Source organism: Gossypium hirsutum, chromosome D08 (genome assembly GCF_007990345.1).
Source record: "Gossypium hirsutum isolate 1008001.06 chromosome D08, Gossypium_hirsutum_v2.1, whole genome shotgun sequence".
Classification (NCBI taxonomy): Eukaryota; Viridiplantae; Streptophyta; class Magnoliopsida; order Malvales; family Malvaceae; genus Gossypium; species Gossypium hirsutum.
The window spans coordinates 23,599,417-23,608,049 of NC_053444.1; the positions used below are offsets into that span (position 1 = coordinate 23,599,417).

Below are 8,633 nucleotides of genomic sequence, written 5' to 3' on the forward strand. Positions count from 1 at the left end.
TTAAGCCATGGAAATAGTCGAGGTTAATTGATGGAAATTTTGATGGTTTGATTTTGTTAACATACTATGGATAATTTGATTGTTTGATTTTGTTGGATCATTTTGATGGATGGTTTTATTTTGTTAACACACGGTAGATAATTTGATGGTTTTATTTTGTTGGATCATTTTGATGGTTGTATTTTGATGTACAGTTTATGTTGATCCTTTATATATGATGGTTGTAATGGATGGTTCTATTTTGTTGATGTCGATTTTGGTATCTACATATACTTTTATAACAAAAAAAAATATTTTCCATTCATTCTTAACAACTAATACAAATACATAGACAACATTTCACCATCTACAAGAAAGATAACCCAAAAACATCATCCATGATACAATTAACAACAACTTATAAGCAACTATTACTTTGTTGTTCCTTGACATTTTATCTTCATACAATTTTATATTTTCTTCCAAACGAGTTACCCTCAATCGCATTCTTCTCATTTCGTCAATATTGAGATCATTGTTCTCAAGTCTTAATCTCTTATTCTCTATCAATAACATATTATTTTGAAGCATTATTTCATCGATTGTGCATCCTTCTTATTTTGCAGTTGAGCCTATTCCCTCACTGTTGCCTTCAACCCACAAAAAAAATCACAACCCTGGGTCTTCATTTCTCACATTCAACAAAAAAAATCAGAATATTAAAAACCTAATAATGCATCTTAAACCCAAATTGTAAGAAAATGGCAGAGCAAAACCCTAAACCCTAATTGACCTATTTGAAGTTCGCACACCCAAAGATTTTTCTCTTTTTCTTCTTTGGAGTATTTGCATTGCAAACGGGAGCCCTTAACCCGCAATGCCAGTACAAAACACTTCTTTACGCACTTGATTTTTTGTTCGTAGGAGAAGACATGGTGGAGACGTAAAGGAGTTGGAAAACGAAAGAGATAGAAAACGAAGAAGTGAAAGGAAAAAAAACTAATAGATGAACAAAAGAGGGAAAAATGAAAGAGATGGCAGAGAAAAGGAAAGAGAAAGAGACAAGAATGAAAAATGTTGAAGACGATGTAGGGAAAACGAAAGAGAAAGTAGCAAGGAAAAATGTTGAAGACGATGGTGAAGAAAAAAATTTAAAGGAAATATATTTAAAAAATATGGTCAAAGAAAATTAAATATGGGTCAAAGGGGTTTTGGGAATGCGACACATGGTGGCATGCGAGTGGCCAGTGCTACCACGTCAGTGAATTCTTAACGTCGTTTGGCTCAATTACCAAACTAGTGGACGAAAAAAAAGTTCCGGTATCAATTTAGGACAAAAAAAACCATAGGTACCAATCTGAGAGAAGTGAACAAATCGAGATACTAATTTTATATTTAACCCTTCTGAATATGAAAAAGCTGACAATATCTGATTTGATATTCTTAATGGTAATCCTACATGCAACTATGATTTAATGTATAAAATATATAATAAAGATATATTAATTAATCCCTATGTATATAATATATAAAAAATTCTATCATATGCATATACATGCGAATATCACATATTTAAAATATAAATATATATTAAAAAATAATATATAACAAATATCTCTACTAAAAATGACCAATCAAATTCCTATACTTTTAAAGTGAAAAAAATTGATAAAATTGATAATGAGTTAGTACAAATCCAAAATATTGATGTGGCATTGATGATAATGACTAGAGGTGATCATGGGTCGGGCGGCCCGACTCGACCCGACTGCCCGCCCAAAATATAGGAGGGTTCGAGTAAAAATATAGGCCAGAAATATGGATTTGGGCAAAAAAAGAGGCCCGTTTGCCTCGGACACAACTTTTTTGGCTCGGGCCCTGCCCGGCCCGAATATATAGTAAATATATATTTTTTATTTTTTTAATTTTAACATATTTTTAAAATACTTTTTTTGTTTTTTTATTTTTAAAATAAATTTTTGGTGTTTATTAAAAAAAGGCCGGGCCGGGCCGGGCTTGGGCTAAGGAATTTTTTCCCGGGCCGAGCCTGGACAAGATTTCAGGTCCATATTTCGGGCCAGGCCAAGCCCGGGCCTAGGACGGGGGCCAAAATTTTTTTGGGCCAGGCCCGGCCTGTGATCACCTCTAATAATGACTAAGATATAAAAATAATAATGATCATTTAATATGATGTAAATTTTAATTAATAATAAAAATTGTACATGCTACGAATATTAATTTGGTATAAAAGTTGATATGTGACTTTAACTTTAAAAATATTTATTTTGATTTAATATTAATTAATATATAAATTTAGTATAATAATATAAATAATTTTAATTAAATAAAACCAAATATGTGAAAAAATAAAAAATAAAAAATAAAAAACAAAAAACAGTCGACTAAAATTCCATTTGATTAGTATGCTCGGGGCTTTTCTTTATTTTCAATGGAATAAACTTTGTACTCAACTGTTGTCGTCTAGTTTTATTAATTAGAACCAATCGTATTTTAGTACTTAGTAAAAACAGTATGACATGTTAGTTTTTATAATAAATTCAAATTCGTTATATTAAAAAACAATTATTTTATTATATCCTAGATATCATCAAAGTCACGTTAAATTGTGTCAACTTGCTTCCATTTTAAAAAGTATAAGGAGTTGTTTGGTCTTTTTTTTTTTTTAATATAGGGCCTTCTTTACTCACTTTGAAAAAAAATTAAATTAAATTGTAAGTAAAATAAAATTTAAATATATAAATATATTGAATTAAAAATATTAAGTTATTAATATTGAGTTTAAATTTAGTTAGTTTGAGACACCAATTTTAGTGACAAAGTCAGAAATTTTTTAGGGGGACGAAACTGAATTATAAAATTTTTAAGAGATCGAAATGTATTTTTGTCATGTATTAATTTACAATTCCATTATTTTTAAGGGACTAAATAGATTTTTTTTCATATTTAGGGGGTCAAAGTGAAATTTTATCATATATTTGTCGAAACCATTTTTAGATTTGAAAAAAAAAGATCGACTTTGAAAATGAAAATAGGAGTCACCACCGATCTTTTATTGAGATGTGATCGGATCACATTGAAAATAATTTTAGGTCTGCGAATTTTGAGAAAACAGGTTCGGGAGTCGGTTCCGTACGAGGAAGGGTTAGCACCCTCGTGACGCCCAAAATTGGTACCGAATCGATTGTTTAATGTCTTAGTGTCGGAACTTTGAAAAGATTTCAAAATACGATCATCTTATCTTGAATAAAATGAATGCTCCCTTACTTCAAGGAAATAAATTGTCACACTCAGTAAGTTAGAGTGCAATATTCCAAATCCTCAAAATTAAGCTTGACTTTTAAAATCTATGCATCTTGAGAAGGGTATTTGATTATTTGGGTCAAATGAGAAATTCAAAACCCAGTAAGTTAGGGTTTGATTTCACAAAATTCTTAAATATCGAATATTGCCTTTTTTTTAGAAAAATCCTCGTCTCGAGGAAACAACATGTCACATCCAATGCGTTAGGACACAACGTATCGAATTCCCGAGAATGAGCTTTTTATTTATGTCTTGATTAAAAGGATACTCGGTTTCTTAGATCTCGAGGAAGATTGGAATCCAGTAAGTTAGGACACACTCTTGTCGAGAATCCCAAATTCCGGGTGTCACGTTATTTTGAAAGACCTTCGTATAAAATGATTTTAATATTTAAATAATGATAAACGTGGTCTTAAAAACAATGAAATAATAACGCGTAACGTGTAATGGTGATTCGTAAATTAAAATGTACACGAATGATCGATAAAGAAGCAATAGATACGAGCAAACAATACAGATCACGTAAGAGCCATTATCTCACATCACATTCAAATAATAACTTTAATATTCAAAAGCTAAAGAACTAAACTAATCTTAAATGAAGCCCCAAGCAAATTAATATAAAAATATGCAACAAGTTTTGAGGAATAAGGTAAAGAAAGGGAAATTAAATATTAAAATATATTTAAAATAAATTATGTAGGTATGAAAATTTGAAATAAATTAAAAATAAGGTTAAAAACAAATACTACATAAAATAATAGTATCGAATAAATTTTAAAATAAATATCATATAAGAAGAGAATCAAATACATAAAATAATGTACATATATTAATTTAAAATAAATAATATGAAGGGAGTGAAATGAGTGAAATAACAAATTCAAAAGGATGAAGACTTCCATGCATAAAATATATCATTAATAAAATATCATTATATATATACGTATACATATACTAAAGAAAACTATATTATATATTCACATATATAAAAATAAAAATATGAGAGGTTATAATAAAAATTTGGAATTTATTGCATATATATATACATACAAAAAATATAAATTACGCTGAAACAATATATAAAAAACGTATACAAAAAATATTTATGAAATTAAATAATAAATACATAAAATAATATCATATATATATAAAGAGTTTATAGTAAAATAAAATTAACTAGCATATTTATATATAAACTATTAATTATGATACAACAAATGGATTTAATAATAATAAACCAATTAATTTAATGAAAACAAATCTACTTTAAAATCTAACAAAATTCTAATGATGGATTTGAAATAAATATGCAAATGATTAAAATGAGAACCAATTAATATCCAAGGGACCAGTATAGCAATTTAACGCAAAGCCAGGAATTTAAATCTCATCAGAGAGAACGACGTCGTCTATCCTTGGATCTAAATGAAAATGGAACAAATCATGAGGTAATAATTTTTAAAAAAATAAAGCTGAATTGAAACAACAACAAAAAAATGCGGAGGGGCTCATTTCCAAAATGAACCATTGAACAAAGAGGCTCGGATCCTCTTCCCTGAATCGGGTCGGATCATTGGATCCCACTTCTTAGACGACGCTGTTTCTATAACAGACACAAAAATAAAAAAACCTAATCTAAATCCATTCTGCCATAAAAAAACTAAGCTTTCTCCTCTCAACTCCGCGCCGTTTCGACGAATCGTCGTCCAAGATCCACCACACTTCTCTGCAACTCCGATGACTACGGAGTGAGCAAAGGTTCGGCCACCAGGTAACTCGTTTCTTTCTTTCTATTCTTTCTCTCTTTTCCAAGAACTAAAGAACATAAAAAAACCAGAAAAGAAACGGGTAACCAACAAAATGGAAAAGAACCCAAAAAACCTTTTTGTTTTTCAATTTTCTTTTGTATTCTGAATGACTATGTGTGTTTTGCATTCAATCTTCGTGTAAAAAGAAAAAAAAGGTCCCGAAACAATACAGAAAATGGGGTTTTATAGCCCCGAAAATACATCAATTTTCTTCTGTTTTTCTCCTATTTTTTCTATTTGCTATTTTTGTTATTCCATGTTTGCTGTCGATTTCTGTTTTTTCTTTGTTTGTTTGTCATCTGCAGGTACAGTCGTACGGAGGTCAGAGACGTAGCACGTACGAAGGCCAGCTGTACGGGGGCGTGCGTGGTGTGGGAGAACGGCGCTGGAGGTTGCTGTTGCAGCGCTCTAGGGTTTTCTGTTAACTGTCTTGAGGTGCTGGGCCATTGGGCCATTGGGTGTTTAGGCTAGTTGGGCTAGGGGTTTTTGGATTTTGGATGTAAATGGACATTAAGTGGACATTTTATTTATTTTATATATTATTATTATTTTTTTATATTTTGGTTTTTAATACTTGGGCTCGGGCCGGACAAAATTTGGGTATTACAATATTAATTCGAAATTTTATTATTTTTAGAGGGATTGAATTATTTTCCATTTTCAAGAGGGCCAAAGCTCCTTCCAGTCCCCTAGCTTTGTCTTTGACCAACTCAATTAACAATATTATTAATATATACAATTGATGGAGATAATAAATTGTGCATATTTAAATAAATTGTGCATATTTAAATAAATATGTATTAAAAATTTAAAATAAAGCTTTGGTTGAGTGACAAATTTAAAGTTTTATTAATGCAAGAAACATGAATTTAAATCTCACCACATACAAATTTTTATTTTATTTTTATTTTAAAATATTAAGACTAAAATACCCTAAAATAATTTAACTTATTTTAATTATAGAAGAAAATATTCATAATTTCTCTAGTCGAGTTGGTGTCACAAGTTGGTGTCTGGTTGACTCGTGACACCAACTCAGTTAGTAGCTTAAATAATAGTATAGATAAGATACCCGACACTTGTTTGGAGCATAAATTAGAGTTTTTGTAAGTTAGATAATATGAGTTCAAACATGGTCATTTCTCTTTCTCTCTTCTAATATTATATTGATAAATATTTATTTATTCTATATCTATATAAATAATATCTAATATATTTATATTTAAGGGTCACCCTTAATTGGCTCACCAACTCAATTATGAAATTATAGAAATACATTTTCTTTTCAATTATAATTAATATTAATGTTGGTATTTGGTAGACTGACAGTGTTTTTTTATTTATTCCACAACTGACCTTAAAAAATTATTACATGTCTATTTTTTAAAATATTTAGTTATTTTCTAATATTTTACTATATCCATAGGACACAACCCCCTAACCCTGTTTATGGAGTCTAAAAACTCTACTGGCAGTATATCAAATATTTTCTCTTAATATTATTGTGATGTTACTTTTATCTTTTCATATTTTCATATCACATTTAAATAAAAAAATTAAAAATTATGAATGTAAAAATAGAATGTCGGTAATAACAATATATTGCAAAGAAAAAAGAAATAAAAATAAAGAACACATAGATTCTTACGTGAAAATCCTTTCGGGAAAAAAACCACGAGCAGAGGAGAATCAAATTCACTATGTCAAATTCGAATGATTACAAGAGAAGTTTCGACTACATCTATTTATAGGTTGAAAAAACATATTTCTAATCAAAGTCAAATATATTATGCTAATAAATGCTAAATATATTATATACTCATAAATACTAAATCTTCTAAGAAGATATATTTTGTTTAACTTGACTTGCAAACAATCTCTTAGAATTTGGGTCACACAACTCTAACAATCTCCACCTTGACACGAATTCTCAACGAATAAGTTTTTCACCTCTTCCATAAAACCCCTTAAGGGTTTAACTTCAACAATGAACACCAACCAAGTCTAAGAAATGCTCAAACTTGGTTATAGGAAGTGACTTAGTCATCATATTTGTATGATTTTCATGAGTACTAATTTTGCTCACAACAATATCACCACGAGCAATAATATCACGAACAAAAAGATACCGAATATCAATGTGTTTTGTTCACTCATGAAACATTTGATCTTTTGTAAGGAAAATGACACTCTGACTGTCACAAAATACTGTACTGATTTGAAGGTCTTCATTGAGTTCACTAAAGAGTCCCTTCAACCAAATAGCTTCTTTACAAGCCTCAGTAATCGCCATGTACTTAGCTTTAGTGGTAGCCAAAGTGACTGTAGTTTGCAAAGTGACTTTTCAATTGATTGCACAACTTTCGATTGTAAAGACATAACCTGTGAGAGATCTTCTTTTAGCAAGGTCTCCAGCATAATCAACATCAACATATCCAATGACTCCATCTCTAGTTCTTCCAAACTGTAAGCAAACATCAGTAGTACCTCGTAAGTATCTTAAAATCCATTGAACTACTTTCAAATGTTCTTTATCGGGATTCGCTATGTATCTGCTAATTGTACTGACTGCATATGATAAATCTGGATGTGAACAAACCATAGCATATATGAGAGATCCCATTGCACTAGAGTATAGAACATATGACATGTACTCAATCTCATCATCTGATTGTGAAGACAAAGCCGATGAAAGTCTGAAATGGGCTGCTAAAGGAGTACTAACAGACTTAGCACTCTGCATATTGAACTTACAAATAAATTTCTCAATGTACCCCTTCTAACTTAGGTACAATTTACTTGTTTTTTTTATTTTTGAGAATCTCTATACCAAGTATCTTCTCTGTTGGTCCCAAATCTTTCATCTCAAATTTTTCACTTAGTTGGGCTTTGACCTTTTTTTATCTCTCCTTTATCTTTTACTGCTATCAACATGTCATCAACATAAAGGAGTAGATGCACAAAAGAACCATCACTGTTTTTCTTAAAGTAAACACAACTGTCAAAACTACTTCTTTTGAAATCATGAGAAGTCATAAAGGAATCAAACCTCTTGTACCACTGTCTTGGTGACTGTTTCAAACCGTAAAGGGACTTTTTCAGCAAGCAAACATAATCCTCTTTTTCTGAGACTGTAAAACCCTCTAGTTGTTGCATATAAATATCCTCCTCAAGTTCTCAGTTTTTACATCTAACTGCTCAAGCTTCAAATCATGCATGGTCACAATACCAAGCAAAGCTCGAATCGAACTATGCTTCACAACTGGGGAGAACACATCTGTAAAGTTCACTCTTGGAATTTGACTGTAACCCTTTGCAACAAGCCTTACTTTATATCTGGGTTCTTCAACTCCTAGAGTCCCTTCTTTCTTTTTAAACACCCATTTACAACGAGCAACATTTTTACCTTTAAGAAGTTTCACAAGATCCCATATTCTATTTTTGTGGAGTGGTTCCATCTCCTTTTGCATAACAAACATCCACTTTTTTGAGTCTTCACAGCTAACCGCCTCAGAATAATTA

General features: G+C 30.5%; 1 long non-coding RNA gene across 1 annotated transcript; it reads left to right on the forward strand.

Annotated features, from left to right (window-relative positions):
• The first annotated feature begins 4,599 nt into the window (after positions 1 to 4,599).
• LOC107912418 (uncharacterized) lies at positions 4,600 to 5,667 on the forward strand. Its single transcript, XR_001688151.2, has 2 exons — positions 4,600 to 5,074; positions 5,417 to 5,667. It is a non-coding gene; the product is annotated as an uncharacterized lncRNA (long non-coding RNA).
• Positions 5,668 to 8,633: the final 2,966 nt, after the last annotated feature.